General features: G+C 34.2%; 1 long non-coding RNA gene across 1 annotated transcript in view; it reads left to right on the top strand.

Annotated features, from left to right (window-relative positions):
• Window positions 1-4,006: 4,006 nt before the first annotated feature.
• Window positions 4,007-25,941, top strand: part of LOC116597888 — a 46,368-nt gene continuing 24,433 nt past the window's right edge. The window contains exon 1 of the long non-coding RNA XR_004288830.1: window positions 4,007-4,114. This is a non-coding gene — a long non-coding RNA (uncharacterized LOC116597888). The remainder of the gene's footprint in view (window positions 4,115-25,941) is intronic.

Here is a 25,941-nt window from a genome sequence, read left to right as displayed (position 1 = left end):
GAATGGCTAAAATTAACAAGTCAGGAAATGACAGATGCTGGCGAGGATGTGGAGAAAGGGGAACCCTCCTACACTGTTGGTGGGAGTATAAGCTGGTGCAACCACTCTGAAAAACAGCATGGAGGTTCCTCAAAAAGTTGAAAATAGAGCTATCCTATGACCCAGCAATTGCACTACTGGGCATTTACTCTAAAGATACAAATGTAGTGATCCAAAGGGTTATGTGCACCCGAATGTTTATAGCAGCAATGTCCACAATAGCCAAACCTTGGAACAAACCTAGATGTCCATCAACAGATGAATGGATAAAGAAGAGGTGGTATATATGTACAATGGAATACTATGCAGCCATCAAAAGAAATGAAATCTTGCCAATTGCAATAACGTGGATGGAGCTAGAGGGTATTATGCTTAGCAAAATAAGTCAATGGGAGAAAGACAACTATCATATGAGTTGATATGAGGAAATGAAGATACAACATGGGGGGTCTGGGGGTAAGAAAAGAATAAACGAAACAAGATGGTACCAGGAGGGAGACAAACCATAAAAGACTCTTAATCTCACAAAACAAACTGAGGATTGCCAGGGGGAGGGGGTTAGGGAGAGGGTGGTAGGGTTACGGACATTGGGGAAAGTATGTGTTATGGCGAGTGCTGTGAAGTGTGTAAACCTGGTGATTTATAGACCTGTACCCCTGGGGTTAATAATTAATTATATGTTAATTAAAATAATAATAATAATAATAATAAAACATGAAGTGGGCTATAACCTGGTAAATGTAGACAAAAGATAAGTAAATTTAAACCAGAAGGGAGTAAAATGCACTTTCACAATAGGAGATAAAAAATATTGTTTCAAATTTGAGCTACTCTTCCCAGTAAATATATGGATAGATAACTTGTTTGAAATTTAGATGTAAACTTCACACAGGGAGAGATGGACTTTTCAGTACTAGGGTGTTCAACTCCTGCACATTGGTCAGGAAAAGTTTGGTCCTTGACTGGCTCCTGAAAGATAATGCAGTCTTTGGAATTTTCTGCCCTGAGAGTGTCTTCATTTATCCAGGCCCTTGGGCCATGCCAGATAGTTTATGCTAACAATGCAATCTATGGTGGGGTCTTGAGTCTCATGGTACTGGCTTGTTCTTTGGAGGGGCTGGAGACTAACATCAACTATATGGGCACTCCGTGCCTATATGACTAACTCCAAATAAAATCCTAAACACCAAGTCTTAGGTGAGCTTCCCTGGTTGAGAATACTTGTATGTGTTGTCATATATTTTAACTGGAAGAATTAAGTGCAGTTGTCAGACTCCACTGGGAAAGGTCACCTAGAAGCCTGTTTGTAGTCTACCGTGGACTCTGCTTTATGTGCCTTTCATTTTTGCTGATTTTAATCTGTATTCTTTCACTGTAATAAACCATAACCAGGAATATAACAGATTTTCTGAGTTCCATGAGCTCTTCTAGAAAATCACAGGGCACCTGGCTGGCTCAGTTGGTAGAGCACATGACCCTTGATCTCAGGGTCTTTAGTTCAAGCCCCATGTTGGGTGTAGAGCTTACATGATAGAGACAGATAGATAGATAGATAGATAGATAGATAGATAGATAGATAGGAAATCACTGAACCTGCAGAGTCATAGGGACCAATGTCAATGATGTTATTGTCCCCATAAATTCTTGGAACTCAGATTATTTGCCAGGAAAAAGAAAGAAAGAAAGAGAGAGAGAGAGAGAGAGAAAGAAAGAGCAAGCAGCAAATATATCACATAAATATGGCTACTAGTCTCTCCAAAGGTATTGCCATTTCTCTAGGAAATCCCTCTAAGTACCCAAAAGAGTCTTGGTAGCCAGGCCCTCCTTTTCTTTTAAAATATTGGTTCTTAGTAAAGGATATTTCTGGATTCCAGAATGTCCTGGAATGGATGGCCTCTGGCATGTCATTAAAGACATCTGGTTCTCCAATAATTGCTGTGAAATCTGAGAAACCTAAACTGAGTAAAACTACTGCTTTATTCCCCCCAAATGAGAGCAATGTTTGAATGGCATTTGGATCGTAAAACATTTGATCACTCATTATTTTGATAGGTGGGAGTGAGGAGTAGAACAGAAAACACTTCTTTTTGGAAAAAGTCCAGTTTTTGGATCAAAAAGTGCCATGATGAGGGCCTGAAAATTGTGGTAAAAAAGACCATGGACTCAAAATTGTATATTCTGGAGCAGAAAATTGAAGGGCAAGGCTTTCAAAATTGTAATGGCATAGATTATTTCTAACACAGAATGATAGAGTTTTACTATCAAAGTAATTGGAGAAAATAATATGTATAAAAAACTACCTGTGGTCCTTATAGCCTAAAATGTTCACTATCTGATCTTCTGCATAAACAGTTTGCCATCTCTTATTTTAGAAGAACAGTGCTTATTCTTTATAAGAATGCATGCTACTAGAATGTAGCATGAGAGGGCTTCTAGGATTTGAATATTCTGTTTCTTAATCTGAGAGCTGGTTATAGTAGTGTGTCCAGTAAAAAATGCACCCAAATGTACACCTATGATGTTTGTGCTTTTCTATATGTATATTACATTTCAATTAAAAGTATATATGGACATAAATGTGTGCATATACCTGTGTGTATAAAGTATCTCTGTGTTTATAAAGAATAGACAGATAGATCAATCTATCTACCAACATCATCACCACTTTATTCTAAGCCACTGCATCTTTTACTTGTATTTTATAATAACTTCCTATCACTGATTCTCCCCACAACAGTATAACAACTCAACAAATACATTCAGAAGTTTCCTGAGACCCCAAATAAATTCTGAAGACCTTACTATGACCTATATCCCCTATCCTTCTCTAACCTCTCCAGTTACTCCTCCCCCCTTGCTCATTTTAATCCATCCTGGAGGTCCTCCTTGCTTATTTATCCTTACAAACACAAAGCAGGGTGTATCTATATCTGGATCTTTGGATCTCTGCATCTACTACTTTTTCCATCTGGCATTCTCTCTCCCTAAATATTTTCATGGCTTACCTCCTCATTTTATTTTTATCTCTATTCAAATGTCACCTTATCAAAAAGGACAAATAGGAAGAATATTACTCCCCTGCACAATTACACTCTTTCCCTCTACCCTGCTCTATTTTTTAACAGAACTTACTTCCACAACCATAACATATTTTTATCATGTTCCTCTCCTATGAGAATGCAAACAACATGATATCCATGGATTTGTCAGTTTTACTCACTGCTTTCTTCAATATCAAGAATAGTGCCTGAGTCATAGTAGATGATCAATAATTGCTTGTGTAATGAAGTGTGAATTCGGATGTGTTCGTGTAGTAAAGACCCCTAAAAACAATAAAAGTTTGGAAATATATCTCTCTCTCTCTCTCTCTCTCTCCCTCTCTTTTTAAATAGATACCCTGCCTCTGCAGAGCATAGGTCCCACCTATAGGTTATGTGGCTTCTGGAAACCAATAATCTTGGTTGAAACATTGACTGCCAATTCCTAGCTGGGTGATCGTGGTAAGTCTTAATTTCCTTGGCTATAAATTGGAGATAATTGCAGCAGCTACTTCATGGTGTGGGTGGAATGGGGAAATCATACGAGCAAACCCATGTAAATTACCTGGCACAAGTAAGCACTAAACATATATTAACCATTTATTATTATCATTGCTAGGATTTCTCTAGTGCCCATGGGGTATTTGTGAATACTGACACTCACAGCATTGGGAAAGACAGCGAAATTCTTCATATCTAGGTCTAGATAAGTGGAAAATGTTATTGACTGATAAGTGGATTTAAGATGGGAGATGAGGAAAAAGAAAACACTGGCTTGCACATTCATATTCCAGGCTGAAGCAGTAACTACAACAAAATAAACCAAGGTCAATTCTGATGGCGGGGTTGGATTTAAGGGATTAATAATTAACAGAGATCAAAGGAGAGTTGAGAAGAGGACTGAAATAGAGAAGCAGCAGGTTGGCCGGGAAAAACAGACTTCAACTAAGAAGAGAGAGAAGGAATTAATAGCAGGATGGTCAGAAAGCTGTCATCAACCACCAGTGGAACCAGGTGAAAGGAAGAAGCTGGACTGGGTAGGTACAGCAGTTAAAGTACTTCATTTGGTGACTGACTGAGTCGATATTGTGTTGATTACTCTTAAAGACAGTTACTCAGTACTATTTAACCAACTCTAGGCAATGAAAGGAGGGTTAAAAGGAAAAGTACGGGGAGCTTCTCACACTTGTGACCAAATTTCCTGGACAGATTCCACTATAATCTTAGTGCAACCTATTTTCCAAGGAAATTTATTGACAACTAATTGTCCAAAAAATTGCACTGAATAAAAATTCCAGTATAGATAATAAATACACATACAATGTGTGTAGAATTCATACAATTAAGAATTTAACTTAAAGCAGTTGTTTCAGGGAGTTGCACAATTAATATATTATCAAGGAACACCAAATTTTCTAAAATAATGTTATATTTGCCCAAACATTTCAAAATGTCTTCCTTGAACTTATTAACATTTCAGGATAAAGTTAGTACTGGAGAAAAATTTAGTTTTCATAAAACCAGGAAGAAAAGTGACAATAAAAATTAAAATACTGTGCATTGATAATATGTGAGATGCCCAATAAAATATTTTTTAAAAAGTCCTCGGATATATTTATGCTTCTTGCCACCATGTAAATATTCCACTTACATAGTAAAAAATATACTTCCTTAAATACAAAGATTTTTATATAAAGAGATATTATTTCAGCATCATAAATGCTGAATTTCCCAAAGTCATTCAGTTATTCAATAATTTTATATAAAAAGAGCCAATTATCTAATGTGGAACTCACTTTCTTCTCAAAGTAATTTTCCATCCTATTAGTTTTATATCACAAGTGATATAGAACATGCTTTAGATACTGTGAATCATTTCCCAGTATAGTTTATAAAAACTAAAAATAACAGAAATTATTCAAATATTGGTTAAATTGTAACTTATTTGAAAGCTGGAATATATTTTCCAGTTCAACTACAGATTATGTTCTACAAAAACTTCTTTCAAATCTAGGAGACTTGACCAAAAAATCAAAACAAACCAAAAAACAAAACAAAGACCAATTTGCAATTTTCTCTTCTGAAATAAAATGTGAATCTGAAGCTAATGAATACATCCAAAAAAATATGAAGATCTACCCAGATAACACCAGGTACAAAAACTTTTTTCAGTTGTCAGTTGTGTTAGAGGTTAATCCATAGCTTATATGACAGTATATAAACAGTAGCTCGATATGTCCCTATGTTTTTTCATATTATGCACATGGAATGAATTTGATAATTATTCTAAAATTCATTTTTTTATACACAAACACAACACACACAGAGCTGTACATACATTAAACAGTTATATTAAGAAACATATCTGGGAAAAGGCCCATTTCACACAAAGCTAAAAATCAAAACCACCCCGTTAATAGCAAAAATGTTTATCAGCTGATGTGGACTTATCACCCCTGGTTGCTATAATAAAACTTCACACAGATAACCATTTTCTGAACACAAACAGCAGATTCATCAACCAAAACATTCTTGGTCCAAAGTACATCTGAATAGATCTTTCTCAAAAGTCTCTAGCACAGACAAGGTTTGTGATTTCTAAATAGCACAGCAACTGATAGTCAGGGTTGGTGAGCAAAAGGGTTAAGGGCTCTGCATTTTTATCAGAAGTACACATATCTATTATACCAATACACTGTGAAGAAAACCAGAAAAGAGTTCCACACGAATTTGTCTTCATGATTTAAAAAAGCTACCAGAAAGTATATTTTAGCAAAGAACTGAACACTGAACTCTCTGGTCTCTTCATTTTAATTTACACATTCTATGAGAGCTAAATTTAGCATTAAAATTCACTGGTCTCATTTCATATAAAGACTTTTTTTCAATTACATATAGTATAATATTTACGGTGACCTTCAAGGTGCATTTCCATTAGGAGGCATTATGGTGTTTATAGACATAAAGGTGTATATAGACATGATCCTGAATTGTCAAATTGTTTGCATGAATATTTGGCCTTAAGTATACATACACTACAATAAAGAAAATTAATGTATTACCCTATCTGAATTAGATCAGACTATAGGAAAATTCAAGAGTTGTCAATAGCCATTATAGTAATTGTTAGACCTGCTGTTATTTTACCCATTGTTATTAAGATTTAGATAGTGCTCTAGTTTCTAACACAAAACTTAGTCATAGTCCACTTCTTAGGCAAATTAGTTGCATTATACCTGGCTTAACCAGGAAAGATGATGTTCATGTCTTTTGTTGCTATTCAGGTGAAACTGACATAGTACCTAAAAAAGTTTAACCAGATGTAAAGACAATCAAAAATGTCATATGAAAGCATCACGCCTTATCTACAGTTAGTCATTCATAGTCACTGGATAATAAAATAATCTGTTATACCTCAGCTGGGGAGTAATAAATGGAAAGAGAATTTCATCTCTACTGTCCGTAACTATATCCCATGAGGGCTTCTCATGCATCTCACCCTATATGTAAATGTATTATGACCGTTCTGCTGCACTGAAAACACCTACGAGCAAAATGATGTTTCTTAATACTGTCCCTTACTTCCCACCTGGTCATGTACAGCTTAATATGTCAAATTCCAAACACATAGCCATACTTCTCATTTATATTTAACAACTCACTCTCCTTTATGAGTCATGTATTGAAACTAGACAACTTTACCTAAAGTGTTACAGATTGCCCCGAAACCGAAATCTTACACTCTGGACTTGAAAAATGGGTACTTTGTTAGACACAGAAGAAAAAAAAAAAAAAAGATAAGAAAAGAAAGAAACAGAAGCCTAGATTGTGGCAAGAGTCTATATTCCAAGATAAAACTGAAACTGGGAAGGAGAGGGAAAATAAACACAATTTTGCTAATTCTTAATAACTGTGAAGTTGATTAGACTTTTTTTTTCCAGTTGTTAAACTTCTAAACCTAGTTCATGTTAACATTTGATGAGCTCTTTTTCCTTCTTTGTTGGGTACACAGTCTATCTGTGCCAAGACAATAGATGACCCATTGTCTCCCTTGGAACTCTTCACTCTAATTTGGCTAAAATTTAAAGGTATAAAGATGACAAGACTGCTGGAGTTTAACATTATTTCTCTCAACTTATTTCCTCTCTGCAGACCCCTGCTGGTAAAACTATTGAATAGAGTCACTGTATTAAACTGGTTGCAGCTCTTCTTCTTCTCAGATTATATATACACCAAAAAAAAAAAAAAAAAAAAAAAGTGTCCTTAACACATAGAATGCTCTCTGCCAGCACAAAAAAGAGATTAGGTAGCTTTCATACTTTCACGTGGAAACATGTTTCAACATAAACAAAGCCCTGACAACTGTCCTTGTGATTGATCAAGGGTGGAAGTCAGCTATTCTTTAAAAAAAGAAAAACAGGGGTGTCTGGGTGGCTCAATGGGTTAAAGTCTCTGCCTTTGGCTCAGGTCATGATCCCAGGGTCCTGTGATTGGCCCTGCCTTGGGCTCTCTGCTCAGTGGGCAGCCTGCTTCCTCCTCTCTCTCTGCCTGCTTCTCTGCCTACTTGTGATCTCTGTCTGTCAAATAAATAAATAAAATCTTTAAAAGAAAAAAGAAAAACACACTAAAAATCAGAATTAAGAAAGGTTTCCAATTGATTACAAAATTATCATTTGTATTCTTCTATTTGACAGTACCACATTAAATCAATTACTAAATTTCTTACCATGATATATTCCATGCTATATCTGTCCCAGGAAAATGACACTGATATACTCACCTTCCTTGAGAATGAAGCTTCTATAACTTTCCTTTAAAGGTGTCTTGAGCTTTTCCTTCTTTGTGTTTTATGATATGTCTTTAGTTTTTGTAATTTCACTTTGTCAAAACATTATGTTATCAGTCATACTGAAAGACAGGATATTATGAAGATAAAAATCTACCAAGGACTATCTACCAATCGTTTTTTTGATACAGAAGATTTAAAGAAGATTTAGAACACAAAATAAACAAACCTTCCTAAAGACATATCAATACATCAAAAACCATGAACAGTTTACATTTGTAGGAAATTAAAAACACTTTCAGTTGAACTGAGAAAAAATTAACTTTGGACCATAATAAAGATTTCATATCCTAGCTATAATCACAGAAGATAATAATAGTTGATAACCATTTTTAAGAATAAAAATAGATTCTGTGAATAAAGGACCAAAAATCTAACAAATAAGTAAACTCAGAACAGGTTATCCACACAGTATCCACCCCTGAAGTTTTCACCTTACAACTGAGATGATACTTCACTGACAAAGTTTAAACACAGTAACATAAAAAAAAAAATTATATAAGTACTTCATAGAGAAAGTCGCTAAAAAAAAATTCAGCATTCAATTTTAAGGACGATTTTGAAAGTTTTCTGAGGGCAATACATATTTATTAAAGAATATACAGAAAGAAAACATAAGTAGATGATAAACTTGAACTAATAGTAATGAAAAGTTTTTCTTAAATCCCCATCAGTTAAACTCTTATTTTGAAGAGCTACCACAATACTTTAAGATAAAGACATTATCAAATATTCTGTTTGTGATTTTCATTCATTACAGTGTGGTAAGCCAGTATTCCAATAGTCAAAAGATATATACGTAAAATTTATAAAAGCCTTCCCTAGTACCCAAATCACAACAAATGAATTGCTAAAATGTATCTGACTTTGAACATGTCATAACCCTAGTATTCATTTCCATTTTCTCTCTAAGGCAGGGATCTGGCTCATAACCCATGTTTTTCACAACCAGGAATTCTTCTTTATCCCTAAATAACCAAATCCTCAAGAGAGCAGCAAACAGCGGGAGAAGACAATTTATTTAGAGAACTATTATGTGAGGAAGAAAACAAGTTGCCATTTCCAATTTGGAACATAATTAGGGAGACAATAGCCTCCTGACTGATGCTCTTTGTTCCCCTTGGATATTTATGTAGGACAGTAATTGGAGTGTATTTTCCTGTTTCACTTCACATTGTCTAGAAAGGGTTTTTTCATGCTCCATGACTTTCTAGTTTCAGAAGAAAACATCTTGCAGCTACTGCCCTGTGCCATGTACCTTCTGGACATTGTCAGCTGCCCAAAACTTTTTTTATTTTTATTATTTTTTTTAAATGCTAACAAGTAGCAGAGTTAACAGGATTGTTAGAAGGAAAAGGTGGTGACAGGATTTGGGTGACTGAAGGCTTTTTACCTATTACTAGAGAACATTGGGAAAATCAGCCATTATTTTCTTGAAAACTTGATATACATATTGCAAATTTCAACTGATGCAAATATGTGCATATACCAAATATATCAAAGGATATGGTCAATGATAATATCAAATGAAAGCAAGGATTAGGAACCATTACATTTCTAAGGAGATCTTTTCAAGAGTAGAGCAGGGCAGCTACCTCCTTTCCCTGTGTAAGCGGAGAAAAATATGTCTTCCTCATTGCCTGCATACAGACTGTCTAGCTACTCATATGGGAGAAGTTCCCATTTACTCTCATCATGTTACCCTAATGATAAGCTGTGGGCAAGGGGGATGGACATATTTATTATTTACTGTGAAATGGTTACTAAGAAATCTATGATCCAAACCATCTCATATGCATATTCCGGATAAAAATTTGAAAGGTAAATATTAAAAACCCACTTTATATCTTGAATAACCACTATGGTTTGACACAGTGATCAAACCTCACAATAATTTATGGGGTAGCTATTATTATCCTCAATTTTTATAAAACAAAATTAGAATTCAAAACTTACGTACTTAAACCAAGTAACACAGCTATCAAGAACTAAGACTGACCCTCCTCATTTATTTCATTGCAGTATACTTCTCCCAGGTAAATCATTGCATTAATCTGACCTATACACCCTCATTTTGAAGAATCAAGAATCCTTTGGATTCTCTGAAAGGGTGTCAATTTTTAAAGATATAGTTTATTTTGAGAGGTGAATAAGATATCTACAAGCACCTGGAACTGGGTTAGGCATATGCTGACCAATGGGCCAGTTCAGACCATCTCTGTAAGCCTCAGGAAAGAAAATGGGCACTCCCAAATATTATGTAGACAAACCATCACCACTGGGATTTACTAACCTCTTCATGCTTCCATAATCCCAATGGTGATGACATTTTATGAAAAGTTATATGCATATAATAAACCTTAATGTAATCAGAAACACATTGAACCTGCTCAATATCCTTCTATTTTCTAGGATGCATTAAATGTTTTGCTTTCCAAATATTGGACAACTTTTTTTTTTTTTTTTATATACTAAATACTTTTTTTTTTTATTTCCAGCATAACAGTATTTTGAACCTTAAAACTTGATATTGCATTTCTTTTCAGATTTAATAGTGGATATATTATTCAGAAGAGGATTTGTTAGTCTGCAGTAATAAAAAAAAAAAAAAAACTCTAAGTATCAGTTGGTTAACACCAACTGAAAAGTTTCTGTGTTTCTTCCACACATTTTTCATTGTGCAAGTTTAAGGTGTATAAAATATTGATTTGATATATTTATATATTGCAATACAACTGCCATTATAGCATTAGCTAGCACCTCTATCATGTCACATAATTATTTTTTTGGTGAGACTAAGATCTAAACTGTCAGGAAAGTTAATACTTATAATATTCTGGTCTCTAATTATTATCCTGGCTTTTTCCTAAATATTTTTTTAAAGAGTCATTCATCCATTTTAGAGAGAGAGAATGAGTGGGAAGGGCAGAGGGAGAGAGAATCCAAAGCAAACTCCACACCAAATGTGAAGTCCAACATGGGGCTCGATCCCATGACCCTGAGAGCACAACCCCAGCCGAAACCAAGAGTCAGATGTTTGACCGGCTGCGTCACACAAGTGTCCCTTTCCCATGCATTTTTTGCCCTTAAAGCCTAGGTAGAGGTTCTGTTACTTATCATCTTCATGAAAGAGCTGGTATTTGCATTACTGCCCATAATTGTGGGAGACAGAGACAGCATGGCAAATCTTGCATGACCTTTAGAGCTTATGTCATTTTTGCTCATATTTCATTTTCAAAATAAGTCACATGACCATTGTGTGTGTGCACATGCTCTCTCTCTCTCTCTCTCTCTATATATATATATAAAAGCATGGGCAAAAAGCAATCTTACTACTTGTTCAGGTGGACCAGAAACATTTGATAAGAAGCTCTAATGACTAAAAAGCCTGTTTTATGGTTACAGAATAAATGGTTCACTCTCCTTCTTGCATGCAAATACATTAACCAACCCCAAAGGAAATAACCCATGTGATCACAGTTTCAAACTCTAAGTTCAGAATCTCTGGATAATGGTTGATGTCTCTTCATCAGATCCACTCACGGACCCTTTCAATCAATATGAAGTAAACAGATAAGTCTACCACCCTACTTTCTAACATATTGTGTGTTCATTCTTCTAACCCTGTTATTTGGTCTTTAAGCTACAGGATGTAAAAGAGGGATTAGAGAGGAGCCTGGATGGTTCAGTCAGTTAGGCATCTGACTTTTGATTTGGGCTCAGGTCAAGATCTCGGGGTTGTGATATCAAGCCACACACAGGACTCCCCTTTGGGCATGAAACCTACTTAATATTCTCTTTCTTCTTCTCCCTCTGCTCTTCCCTGACCTCCCTGCTTGTGAGTGTGGTCTAAATATAGAATAAAATAAAATAAAATAAAATAAAATAAAATAATAAAATAAGGATTTGATTTGGCTAGTAAAGGTTTGAATATCACCAAGAGATGTGTACCATACACATGGGACTTTGTATCCTTCCTTATTCTAGAGAAATTGATCATGGCTTCAGTCATATGAGGGTTATGCATATGTATGTAATATTAAAATGATGATTTGGTGGTTGTGATGAGGGTGGGAGTCAAAAGTTTAAATACAGGTAAAAGAATATCATAGGATGATGAGGTGACTGAACTGTGCTGGATTAACTGTTGTCAACATCACTGCCATTACATTCAGTAACTTTCTCGGCACCACAGAAGAGACTACTAACCCATTCCCTGGAATCCTTTTTCCTACGTGATTTCCTGTAGGGTTAGATTCTGCCGTTGGCAGTCACTTATGTGAGCTTTGGGAAATGAAAGAGATAAAACTATTATTCACTGGCAGCAGATAATGTTTGACACGTGCACAGATATCAGATGTGAAGTCTGTAGGAACTTCAGGGTAAAGTTCTGCAAAGTATCCACTTAAGTGTTCCAAGCAGCTGTGAGAACTGATGAGTCTTCTTAGGAATCACTCACTTCAGTGCAGCTGGCTAAGCTAGACACCCGGACACACCAGAGTTCTGTAGAAGCTCCAGCAGGAGCTCTGAGATTCACCATTCCATTCTGTAAGCTAAGTGAGTTCCTGTCTTTCCTTCCCTGGTGTCTCACAATTATGGATGCCTCTCATTCTGTTATCAAAGACATATGCACGGGCTTCTGTTTTCTTAAACACTGATGCTCCAAGTAATACTGAGTATCATGGGGAAGACATCTGACAACTACAGATTATATTCAGTTACTTTTTAATAAGTAGATTTTTAAAAATTTTATATTTGAATATCTATAAGAACACTTGCAATTATTACAGTGACAATGAAAATGCAGGCATGTATTTTTGTTCATGTTGTTACTAATTTTTCAAGTTTCAGTTACCAAAGGTATTACATTGTCAGAAAAAATGTATTTTTTAAGAAATCAATCTAAAATTTCTCATTGAATCTCTAACTACAATCTCACAAAAAAGGGAAATATAGATTTTTTTTGCTTTTAATTTAAATTCATTCAAAATTTGGGCAGAATATATGTTTTTTTTTTATGTTTTGATAATAACTTGGATATTGATTTTTTTTGTTTCAAACCAAAATAAAATCTGCAAAGAATGGCAAAAAAAACCCTCCACTTATAAGCATAAGGAATCATAGATGAGAGGCACGCAGAGTTTCAAATTATCCACCATCTTTCACAAATGACATGTCTGAAAATCTAACAAGTAGCTCTCACCTCTAACAGACTATCACGTCCCTATTTAGTTTCTTATTTGTCTCTGTCAGGCTGATCCATGGGTTTAGTCCCCAAGTCATCAAGATGAGACTTGGCATTGATCACTGTAATTTATGATGCTTTGAAAGATCGCACCTGATTAATGGCACAGCCATACTTTATGTATTTTCATAGCCATACTCATTCACAGTCAGTGCTGGTAGCATGTTGAAATTGTGGGAGGACTTTTAGATAAATTGGAAATTGGCATAAATCCTGGGGTCTCTATCCCTTTATGATTAAAAAGTTGCCACATCCCTTCAAGGAGTACCAACAATTTGAAGCACATTTTGTCCAATTAAAGGCTTCATTTTAGCCTAACCCTACAACCTAAAAATTAACATTTAAGACATTTTAAAATCATTAGACCCCTAAAAATTTTAAAACTCTTGGCACTCTTTCAAGGCTCTTACCCATCAGTCTGACACTTTGTCTTTTCTCTTCCTATCCAAGCTCTCTATTAATAGATTTGGCATCCCTGAGCCTCAATTTCCTTATGTACAAAACAGGGGTAAATAATGTGCATCTTCAAGAGGGTTATTTTGAGTGTAAATGAGGTACTTATGTAAGTCCTCCAGTGCTAGGCATCTAATAGCTATCAACAAATGTTATCGCTTGATTTCCTCAATCAAATAGTATTGAATCAAACAATATCCAGTAACATAAACATCAAATGAAGATTAAGATAAATAACATAATAACAATCAAAAGTTATAAAACTATTTTCCAACCTTCCCCATGTCAATTTCAGATTTTGGTTGGGGAGGTTCAGTTTAAGAACCCATATTATTTCATGGATTTTTCTTTTTTTTTTTTTTTTTTCAACTTGGACTGATTTTTATACCCAAGATACAAATACAAATACAGGAGGAAAACCTGGAAAGCAATTACTAGCACAGTATCATATTAAAGTTCTGATCACTTATTATTTGACTATTTTTATTTCATTTTTTATAAGTATATACTGCATCATTTTTCCTAGAAATAAGGCAAAATTCTTATTTGATCAAATATAAAGAAAACATAACCATGCTAGATTATCTCTTATTACTTGCCTCTATCAGAAAATTTTGGTAAGGATAAGAATTACTATTTCTGAAAGCTTCCCTAAGTGGCTCTAGGTTAGAATTTGCAATGCAAGTAATCTGTTTGAACTATGGAAGGCAGAAGTGAAGAAAAAGCCATTATTTTCAGAGATCAGTTATAATGTTTTAATCAGAGTGACTTAGCAGATGACTTCATAGGCTCACAATGTCCATTGTGGCAGACTTTGCAAAACTCTCCATATTTCATGGATTTCTTATTGCATCAGTAACTCTAGAGTTAAGTGATCACATGCACAACTCTCCTAGGTGGTCTTTTTTCCCCAACAACTTAACTTTGGACTAAACTTTGCTCAGTCTCATAACATCTAAGGAGATCACAATCCAGGGTGGTATGGCTCTAGGCAAATGAATGCAAAAACAAAACATCTAATGAGAAACAAAGTTAAAATCAATTAAGTAAATGTGAACAAAATTCTTGGAAGTGATATCCACATTCCTTGAGATTCCTTTTTATTTTATCAATATTGGTTTCCTCATTGATGTGTATCCAGTTAAAGTTTTACTTCCTTAAATCATCGCTTCCCACAGTAGTACATAGACCTCCCAGGTACCTCACATATGGGAAATCTGAGGTCTGTGCTCACCTGTCTTCCCTGCTACATTCCACAAAATATGAGCTCACCCTCCACAGCTGTCAGGAGCTTTTGAAGTTCTCTTCATGTATCCTGTCATGCTATTATATCATTTTTCCATGTTATTTTTCCTTATGTAAACTATACTGTTTTGTCTGTAAAACTGCCAAAAACACAAAGGAATGTCTAAACAAAATTCAAAGATCCTTATTTTTATCATACAGAAACTTCTTCAAGTCCTTCTGAAGTTCACAAACTTAAAAAGTGAGGTGGGAATTTGCACCTGCTACAGTGCCTAAGTTTCTCACCTGGAATATTTATTTTAAGGTATCCCTCTCTTACTCAGATCAGAGATTTATATTCTTCCATAAACAATTTCTGAGCCTTGTCACCTGATTTATTTTTGATAATAGAAAACGATTTACTAGACCCTGTGGATAAAACAGCTAAAAGGGAAACAGATGGTAATTAAAAGTGGCATTCACGTGGACAATATGGGCAATTAAAAGCAAAACATTTGATTCATAACTTATCCTGATCATCTGCACAAAGGGCTAAAAAATGCAAATAGTTGAAGATTAGATAAGAGGTGTTCTAGATACAAGTGCTAAATTAAGACAGGGTTAGAACTCCATCCTTCTAAAAAGTATATGTGTGTTTTAAATGAACAGTATTTTTCTTCACTCATGTAAACAAAGCAGAATTGTTTAAGAAATTTTGCTCTGAGGGGTGCCTGCGTTAAGTGTGTTAAGTCGTGACTCTCAGTTTTGGGTCAGGTCATGACCTCAGGGTTGTGAGATGGAGCCCTGCATCAGGCTCAGCATTCAGCAGGGAGTCTGCTGGAGAATCTTTCCCCCCCTCTCCCTCTGTTCCTCCTTCCCGCCCTCTCTCTCTCTCTAATAAATTAATATATCTTAAATTTTTTTTTGCTCTGCTTTTTGTCAATGACTAAAGATCCATCCCTAATTCAATCCTGTTTAGTACACAGTTTATATTTGAAATTTTTCTAACAGGAGTCATCATAGCAGACAGAAAAACAAAACAAAGGATATAAATTTAGTGAATGGAAAGACTTGAGTTCTGATTTTTATGTTAACCATGTACCTACAAGTCTCATTTTCTTCATCTTAATGAAAATAATGATGATTACCTTGCAGGGTTAGGGTTTTGGGGAAAAAAACAAAACACTAAATAAATGTTATTTTCCTTTTGTCAACATTTCCTATCTCCTCCCTCTTTAGAGCACCCTTCCTCCACTGCTAGTTTGTCTGTTATTCCACCTTCTGACTGTATTACTCAGGTATTTTAAAACTGTAACCTCAAAATAGCCCTCTGAAGTAGGTAATTTTATCTCCATTTTCAGAGGAGGAAATGGGAACATACAGAGGTATATCAATCAAGGTCTAGTCAGAAAGATAAATACCACTCCAGGTATTTCAAACAGAGGGAGTGTAAGCTGGAAGACGGTTTACAAGGGTGATGGAAAAGTGGAAAGAGCTCTCAGGAGGGAACCCAGGAATTAGCAAAAGCAGGGAATGTACTTCCTCCCTACCTAGAGTTTAAGGACAAAAGGAAGGAAACCCAGAACCAGGGCCATCCTGGAGCTGTGCGGGGCAGCTATCTCAGGTAGATGTTGAGAGGAAAACTGAAGCCACTAGAATATGCAGGCACTGCTGAAGTTAGTGCTTAAGTTAGAAGAGACAAATATAGTTACATTCTTGAGGCCAGATGGCCAGTAAACAGAAGATTTAAGACTGGAATCCAGACCTTTCCAACTCCTTTATTATGAAATAAATGTCATATGTGAAAATGCCTGTAATCATACTTACTGTATTATAATACATTTTATATTGAAGACAACTTTTAGAACTCCCTTCAAGAAAGAAATCAGAAAGAATCCTTGGCTGTCAAACATACTTAATACTATTTCCTTGAGTGATTACATTTATTCTAATGGTTCTGGATCAAAAGTAGACATTCAATAAAGATTTGTTGAATGCAAGGAATTCCAGTGGGTTTTTACCATAGTCTTCATTGTATCTTCTCAACCAACAGATGACCATGAAATTTCATTTTGGAAGAGAAAATCAAAAGACTAGACGAAATACATTTAGATAGTAGTTTGAGATCTTTTTTTTTTTTTTTTTTTTTTTTTTTTTTTAATTTTTTAAATCTTATTTATGTAACTGAATTAAGTTTGGGGGAAAAATGTTAAGCAGAAATATGTGAAGCAATAGATAGTAAGATTGAACTTCTGAAATGTGGTTCCTACCCACCGTATTTCCTAAACCAAAATCCTGGGGTAACATGTTAAAGGGATTTGCAATGAAGAATATTCAATGCACTGTATAACAATTATTCAAACATTTCAATTAGCAGTCCAACTAGCAAACATTCAATGAGTGATCTTTATTACTACAAAGTAGGAAATTTATAATGAGTGGAAAAATACTTCCAACGGCCCAGTATAAGAATGCTTATGTGCAGATAGTTTTCAAAGCATTTTTTGAAACTGCTGACTAAATTATCCCAAACTACAGTTGAACTTCCACCAAGCTATAAAGGGCTGTGCTTGAACTCCATTTCACAGTTTCTGAGTTTCATAGCCTTTAGGCGAGCACAATTCATACTCGTTACTATGCTTGGAAAGATTCACGTCAAGAACTGTTACACAAACAAAGAAGCTAGCACACATTATCTTAGAATGTTATTGTGTTTAATAAGGAGAAAAAAAAAAGGATGAAGAAGAAAAGTCAGACAATTTGTTAAAGTTCTATATGGTACACCACAGTGATTTGTATATGGATAATTTTAAAGCATTTGTATTTATAGGCTTTGGAAACCATTAAGTGTTAATATTTTCAGATATCTGAAGTACGACCAACTTGTCTCATTTTTTTCCAATTTATGTTTGAAAAACAAAGGATATTCTGTTCTATGTACTTTTTAAATGATGAAAGCAACTGGATTTTGTATAAAGGAAAGTAGTTGTTTAAACTGAGCTGTGAAAAAAGGGTTGACAAAACTAGGAAAAGTAAATAGTAAATGGTTCCTTTTACTTATAAACACAAGTGACCATGAGCTATAATCATGTGTATTAAGACAGCAAGATTTCAATAAATTAATTTCTTTCCATTCAAAATATAGGTATATTTTTCTTCACAATATTTTGGCTAAAATATCATTCTTGACATTATGAAATTCTACATCTAAATATATAGGCAGTTAGCCTTGAAGCAACATTTAATAGTTAATTAAGAACAAAATTAATGGAAAAATCCCTGGATTAAGATCAGTAGAGAGAAGAAAAAAATAGATGACTGGGTTTGGCATAATATACAATAGGGCCTAGAAAATGTTGAACAAGATAAAATTAACTCCTTCCTTGTCAAGGAAGATGACACCAAAAAGCAAGGAAAACACAAAATTATGTAACTAGTGCACAAGTAGAAACTGTATCATTACATAATATTTGCAGGTCAAAGTCAGTTTAGATTTTTAAGGGATAGGAAACAAGGGCTCTGTCCAAGTCAGATTGCAGTCTGAAAAGAAAGTGGGGTGAGATGGTCTTATTTAGATGAGATTGTTTCCATTAGTGCTTGCCCCATGGTCTTAACAATTCCTTTAGGATCGGAGTCTCCTTTCTACTGCCTAACTTGATTCTTGTAAGAGTCACCTCCACTGTCACCTCTGGTGGGTAGTTTTAGCTGATTGCTCTTCCAGATTGGGGCATGTCCCACATTTCCAAATGCAGTCTGTAGTGTACTTCTGCTCTAGCTACTCATCTGCCTTTCCACCTAAATAGTAAATTAATGGGTAGCAGGTACCATTCTGTTAACCTCAATACCTAACACAGGAACTGCACATAGATAGGCACTGAATAAGTGTTTGCTAATTAACCATGTGAAAATTCACTTCATACAAGTTGAAATTGGTAAAAAATGGATCTTCCCAATTTGCCGAACTCTATTCACAACAATATTTTCCTGTTGAATGTTGTTTCCTTTCAGCCCCAGTTTTAACATGCTCGTTGTTCATGTTAGGAAAATTTCAGCCTCTCAGGTTTTTAAATGAGGAGACCAATGTCTTTGCAAAGCCATTATCTTTGTCAGTTGTATATTTTAAATATACAACTATTTAAATATATTGTTTATATTTTAAATAATATTAGACTACATCTAATTTTAATGGAAAACTATATTTAAGTATTATATATATATATATATATATATATATATATATATATATATATAAAATAAAGCTGAAATAAATCCCCTAAAAATGAAAAGCAATGTAAAGTCACTCCCTGGGGAAAGAGTCTACACTAATAGGAAAACTACCCTAGTCCTTTACATTTTATATTGATTATTTACTTCTGAAGTTTGCAATTCTACCTTTACATCTATAGTGTTGGATTCTCAAGTATTTCAGATAGCCTCACAAATTAACTGTTTTCTCAAAGAATGCTCTTTTGGCTACTTGGGGTAATAATGCTTGGTTTGTTCAATTCCTAGTGACTCCATCACCAGTAATGCATCATCACAATGTCACCTTGCCTGTCAGACTCAACAAAGGAGGGATGAGTATGGGCACTTAATTGCTTTCTTTCTTGCTGGAATTGGCAGCTATTATTAAGAGTTAGTACACATGGGCACAGTGAGCCTAGAGAGATGTCTTAGCTTTGGCATATAAGCTGTACCTAAAAAAAGAACTTTGATCTTCAAATCTGCCAAGCTGACATCCTGCACAGGCATAATGGTCCCTAAAAATTAGAAAACAAAAACAAAACCGCACCCATCTGGGATTACTGTCATATAATTCCTATATACAACTGGCTTCAAAGGACTGAATCTTTACCATGTTATTTCAATCATTTTAGAAATGAAAGAGAACAGAGTCTTAGGATGGCTGCCCCACACAGCAGCTCAGCTGGACAATGATAATGTTTCTGAATGTTAACTAGAAAGAGGCCATTCTTTGCAAAGCCAAAAACTTTCCACTCAGAATATATGAAAAAGGGAATGCTCCCAGTGGGATGTCTCTCTGAACTAGTTACTTAGCTAGTTATAGCCTGCTGAGTACTAGATAGAAATTTTCACACAGATTTTGTTTGTTTAAGGTTGTATTTGAAACTCCGATTTTTGTATCCCTCATTCTTATTGTGTTACAAATATCCATACTTGCTCAGTTAGTTTAAAAAGATGTATAGTTTAGGGGAGAAAAAGAAAAAAAAGAAAAGAAAATTGACCACCACATCCAAAAACCTTAGTGTCCATGTCCTAGTAATGATGGTAGTCATTTCTTCATCTTTATGATTGTGTGTCTGTACAGATATGTAAATACCATTAATTCAATACACAACCACAATCACTTCATAACTGGTCTTTCTCAGAAGTCCTGTAAATGAAATGTCCACATCTTACAACAGGAAGATGTAGAAGGGAAATGAGAAGAAGGAAATAACACTGGAATCGCTGGAAAGATCCCAGGACTAACAGGTTATCGTTCCAGTCTCGGCTTGACTGGCAACTAATCAGCTTGTGGTCTTAGATAAAACCTGAGCTTCTAGATCTATTTCCTCACATATAAAATGAGGATGATCATTATAATTCTAATCTAATATACTATCATTTGGCTACAAAGAAATGTGAAAGAGGTATTTCTCTCTCTTCATTCCAAGAACCAGTGAAACTTAAGTGGGTAAAAGTGTTCTGAAGTTAATAGCCCTAAATATAAATTATGAGCCTGTCACAAACTCACTGGATAAGTTGGTCACTTAGAACTTTACGCATCAGCAAAACAGGTATAACAACAATTTCTCCTTCACAAGGCTGTGTTACAAGTTTAAATGACAGAATGCTCATAAAAGAATATACCGTGGTAACCAAGTAATGTGAAGATTTCAATTAATCTTAGCAGATAGTTCTAGTAATAACAATGGTAGATAAGACATAGAAATGGTATTCTAAAGTCAAATACATTAAGAAGACAGAAAGCCTTCATGGTTAACAAAAACTTAGCTGGAAACTGATTGAAGACAATAAATAATTCAAAATAGCCAACATCAACGCAAAGCAAGATTATTTAGCAACAGAAGCATAGATACAGAGTACAGAGGAGCCACTGAGGAAACAGCCACTGATCATGCAATCATTATCAATGCAGGAAAGGTTGTGTTAGATATATGGGAATAAAGGTCCATCAGAGAGGAATGTTCCTATTATGGGCACTGATATATCAAGTTATGAGCCCCTGATAATATTAAATCTCAAAAAACTGTTAAACATCTGTTCTTGTGATTCCAAAATAGCCAAACAACTACCTGATAATTTTTCTTTTCATGTTTTTATCTATATAGAGAAAATGTAATGATCAAGGTAACAAGAGAATTCATTCATTCTGCCTGACACATTACTCATTGTGAGTCAACAACCTAATATTCTGGATTTCTACTTCAGTCTCTGTGAGCTATGACAGCAAGAAACAGCACCTGAATTTGATCACGACTTCAACACTGAAAAACAATTAGTTTATCAGCCATAAAGCCAGACTGTGGATTATAATGAATTAATTTAAACTCTGTTTTGAAAACATTATCAGCATTTGACTTTAGTTTTTGATATGTGAATCTCTTTAAACCCTGTTCTTTTGATTTTCTAATACAATTCAAACTTTATGCAAGAGATTAACCTAGTAGCAAATCATCACTATAATACCTATGTAATAAATATAGTAAATCAATGTTCTAAATTACTATTCAAGGTAGCAAAAAGAAATTATATACATTTATATCCCAAGGCCAAAAGTTAAGGATAAAACAATAAACCCAGGGGTGCCTGGGTGGCTCAGTCAGTTAAGTGGCTGACTCTTGGTTTAAGCTCAGGTCATGATCTCAAGGTCCTGAGACTGAGAGCCCCACTCAGTGCAAAATCTACTTGAAATTCGTTCCCCCTCCTTCTCCCTCCCTTCTGCTCCTCCCCACTCCTGCTCCCATGCTCTCTCTCTCAAACAAATATATAAATAAAATATTTTTTTAAAAAACCTATATTGTTCAGGTAATGATGGTGTAAATCTAAAAGAATACAAATACTTAAGAATTTTTTTCATAATGGCAAGAACTGCACTAATTGGAAAAAGCAGTATAAATTCAGTCTATGTAAGTCTATAATTATGTTAAAAAATTAAAATAGTAAAATATGAATATAATCATTGACCAAATTCAAGTTTTACAACACGGTGGTCTAAAATACAGACTTTACAGACTTCTACTTCATTTCAAACATGTAAAAATGCTGAGTAAAATATAATAAGTAAAATAAAGAAAAAACATAGCTGACCTTAAAAAAAGAAAAATGTCCAGGTGTCAAGAACTTGAAGTCAGCAAAGCAAAGCACATGAGGTAACATTCTAATGGGGGCTTAAGTGGATAGGAGAAGAATAAATGAAACAAGATGGGATTGGGAGGGAGACAAACCATAAGTGACTCTTAATCTCACAAAACAAACTGAGGGTTGCTGGGGGGAGGGGCTTTGGGAGAAGGGGGTGGGATTATGGACACTGGGGAGGGTATGTGCTTTGGTGAGTGCTGTGAAGTGTGTAAACCTGGTGATTCACAGACCTGTACCCCTGGGGATAAAAACATATGTTTATAAAAAAAAAAAAAAAATTGAAACAGAAAAAATAAATAAATAAATAAACAAGAAATTAGATGGCACCTGGAAAAAAAAAAAAAAAAGATGTAAAATATGAGATAAGGGAAATAGGAAATCTAAATTTATCCCAACATGTAAAGACTAGAGTATTATTCCAGAAAGGCCACAGGGTTGGCACTGTAGTCCCTGAATGAGACTTGGACCTCCAGGTATCTTCCCTCTTAATGAAAATGGAATTAGAGATATTATGCCCTTGGGCCCAGAAAAGTCATCAGTAAGGTTTTATGTCTGACTAGGATTATTTATTTATTTATTTATTTATATTTAACTGCTTACAAACTGAAACCTCATAACTATTCTGCATATATAAATTTCTAATTTACAGTATGCCAGTAGTGCAGAAATATACATAAAAATTGATACTGGACCAATTAATCTCTGAGGGCACTGACAAATGTAACTAAAAACCACTCTGGAAACTACTTCCACAACGTGGGCCTCATAGAGCACACACACAGGAAAAAAACTAAAAATATAAAAAAAGGAAGTCCTAAAAGGGATTTCCACCATGAGGGAGAGAAGGAAGATGTAATGAATAGGAGAATTAGTACCCAAAAAAACTTGTGAAATAAAACCATCTAAAGTGTCCACAAAGTAAGTATTTTAAAATTTATTTAAAGTAAAAAGGAAGGAGTAGAGTCCTATAGGTAGAGACAAAGAAAAATAGGAGACTTTCAAAAAGAAATCAAATATACACTTGCTGAAAGTGTGTAGCATCAAAGAGAGCTCAATTCAAGAAGAATATATATACTGGGAACTAAATATCATTATATTATCCAGGAAGCAAAAGAGAAAGATGAAGCTAGACAGTACAAAAGCAGAATTATGAAGGCATCAATGTGAGGCTCCAACTTACGTCACATAAAAAAAGTATCCGAAGAATAGAATTCATTGTAGGATAGGCAAATTCCAAAGAAACAATGGCTGAATATTGTCCAGAACAGGTGAAAAAACAAACCTTGGACTGAATAAATAAAATGAGCCTGACTCCAATAAATAAATACAAACCCAAACTTGTAGACATTATGGTGAAAATGAAGGATTTTTTTTAAAGGGTAAAGTTTTGGGGTGCCTGGGTGGCTCAGTGGGTTAAGCTTCTGCCTTTGGCTCAGGTCATGACCTCAGGGTGCTGGGATCCAGCCCCATATCAGGCTCTCTACTCAACAGGGAGCCTGCTCCACCCCCCCAGCCCCACCCCACCCCCACCTCTCTGCCTTACTGCCTACTTGTGATCTCTGCCTGTCAAATAAATAAATAAAATCTTAAAAAATTAAAAAAGGGTAAAATTTTAAAGAAAATAAATCTTAAAAAGAATTAAAATTTTATATCATCTCAAAAATGTAAAAACAATAAAATAATATTCAAAAGGCTAAGAAAAAATAACATCAGCCTCAAATTCCAAAGTTTCAGTAAAACAATTTCAAATACTAACACAAAATTAAGGCATTTAAAAAGAAAAGTGAGATATTTATCATTCATATTTTCATTGAAAGATCAATCAATATATGATCTTCACTAAAAAAATCCTGAAGAATCAAGAAAGCAAAAAATTGTTTATAAATTTCTAAATTGTTTAGAATATGATAAATTTAGACATTAAGTAATTTTTTCTTTTAGATAAATTATATAAATAAAAAATCACAACTACTAATTTAGTGGGGAATTAAAATGAGAATAAAAATTCTAGACAATTTGAGAATGTTTAGAGTAAAAAACATCTCTAAGGTCCTTTGAATTCTTTAGACTAAGTGGAAATAAACCAATTAAACAGATATCAAGATGAGTTGGTATGTTAAAATTTTAAGGCCAATTACTAAAATAATGAAAACTGAATGACTAATTTCAAAATATGTACCATAGAATGTGAAAAGAGTTGAAGGAATAAATTAACCATTAATAATATAAGAAAGAAAGAAAGGTAGAAAAGACAAGGAAAACATGATAAAAAGAGAGCCTAAGCTAATATAGAAAGCCAAACATAACAGCAATCACAGCAAATTCTTATCAGATTCAATTCATATAATGGACAGATTTTCAGATTAAAACAACAGGAATTCAGTTGTTAAACTAAAATTCAGCTTATAAAATTAGTAGTCAGAATTGACTACTCTATACTGTGATAACTCTACAAGCACAGTGACTTAAAGAAACAAATAGTTCTTTCTCCCATGAACCTGAAATTATCTATGGCTAGATATCTATGAAACATGATCACTATGCTCGTTGGCCAGGTCTACTCACAACTAATGGAAGGCTGGGGAAAAACAGAGATGACATCCATAACTTGGTGAACACTTACCTCTTTCACACATTTTTAAATGTAACTCAGAAATAACATAACATAACATAATTAAAAAAAAAAGAAATACTGAAAATAAAGCTAAGAACAAGTTACATCTTGCAAACACTAACACAAACAAACATAACATTGCAGAAATATAATGAAAACCTAGTAAATTCACTATCCACTATATAATATAGATGATTAGTTAAGTATATATATTTAAAATACACTTGGATATATAAACATATACATATAATATATAATATAATATATATATTATATATAATAAAAATTCAATTATCTAAAAGACAGAAACCATATAGAGCCCATGAATAAAAATATAATTTAATAGATGTGCATTTATATACAGGAGACCATGTCCACAGAATGTACAGTTTCCAAACACACATATAATTTATAAAAATTTTCTATGTACTATCTATGAAAGAAGTTTAAACAAACCCAAATCCATGATCAAACAAATCCTCTTGTAAAATGCAATGGAATTAGAATTAAAAAATCTATGATGCACAAATACATTTGAAAATTTAAATTAAATTTGTAAATATGTCTTTGGTCAAAGAATGAATCACAAAGAAAATAATAAAATACTTAAAACTGAACAATTTAATTGCAATGCATCAAAATTTGTAGGATATAGCTAGTGCAGCACAGAATATAAAGTCTTCAAAAGACATACTTATGACCTAAAAATTGGATAAAAAAATTTGACACACACAAGAAATGACAGCTAACCTAAAAAGAAAACAAGGGAAGGTACCATGATAAAAGCGGAAAACTGAAAAAAGTAAAGAATGAGTAGAAAGTATCAGTGAAATCAAGAGAAATCTTTGAGAAAAAATTTATTTAGAAATATTGACTGGTAAGCAAAGATACAAACAAAAATTATGAGGGTTTTACACATTTTACAGATGTGTAAAAACAGATTAGAAATACTATGAAGAAATGTATGAACATGTAGATAAATTGTATATCCTTTCAGGAAAATACAAATTATGAAAATTCAGTTGCACTGGTATAGAAAGACTGAGAAAATGTGTAAATATGAAGAAAATGGAATTACTAATAGTCAAAAAACTAT

Source organism: Mustela erminea, chromosome 8, assembly GCF_009829155.1.
Source record: "Mustela erminea isolate mMusErm1 chromosome 8, mMusErm1.Pri, whole genome shotgun sequence".
Classification (NCBI taxonomy): Eukaryota; Metazoa; Chordata; class Mammalia; order Carnivora; family Mustelidae; genus Mustela; species Mustela erminea.
This window is presented reverse-complemented; position numbering and strand designations above follow the sequence as displayed.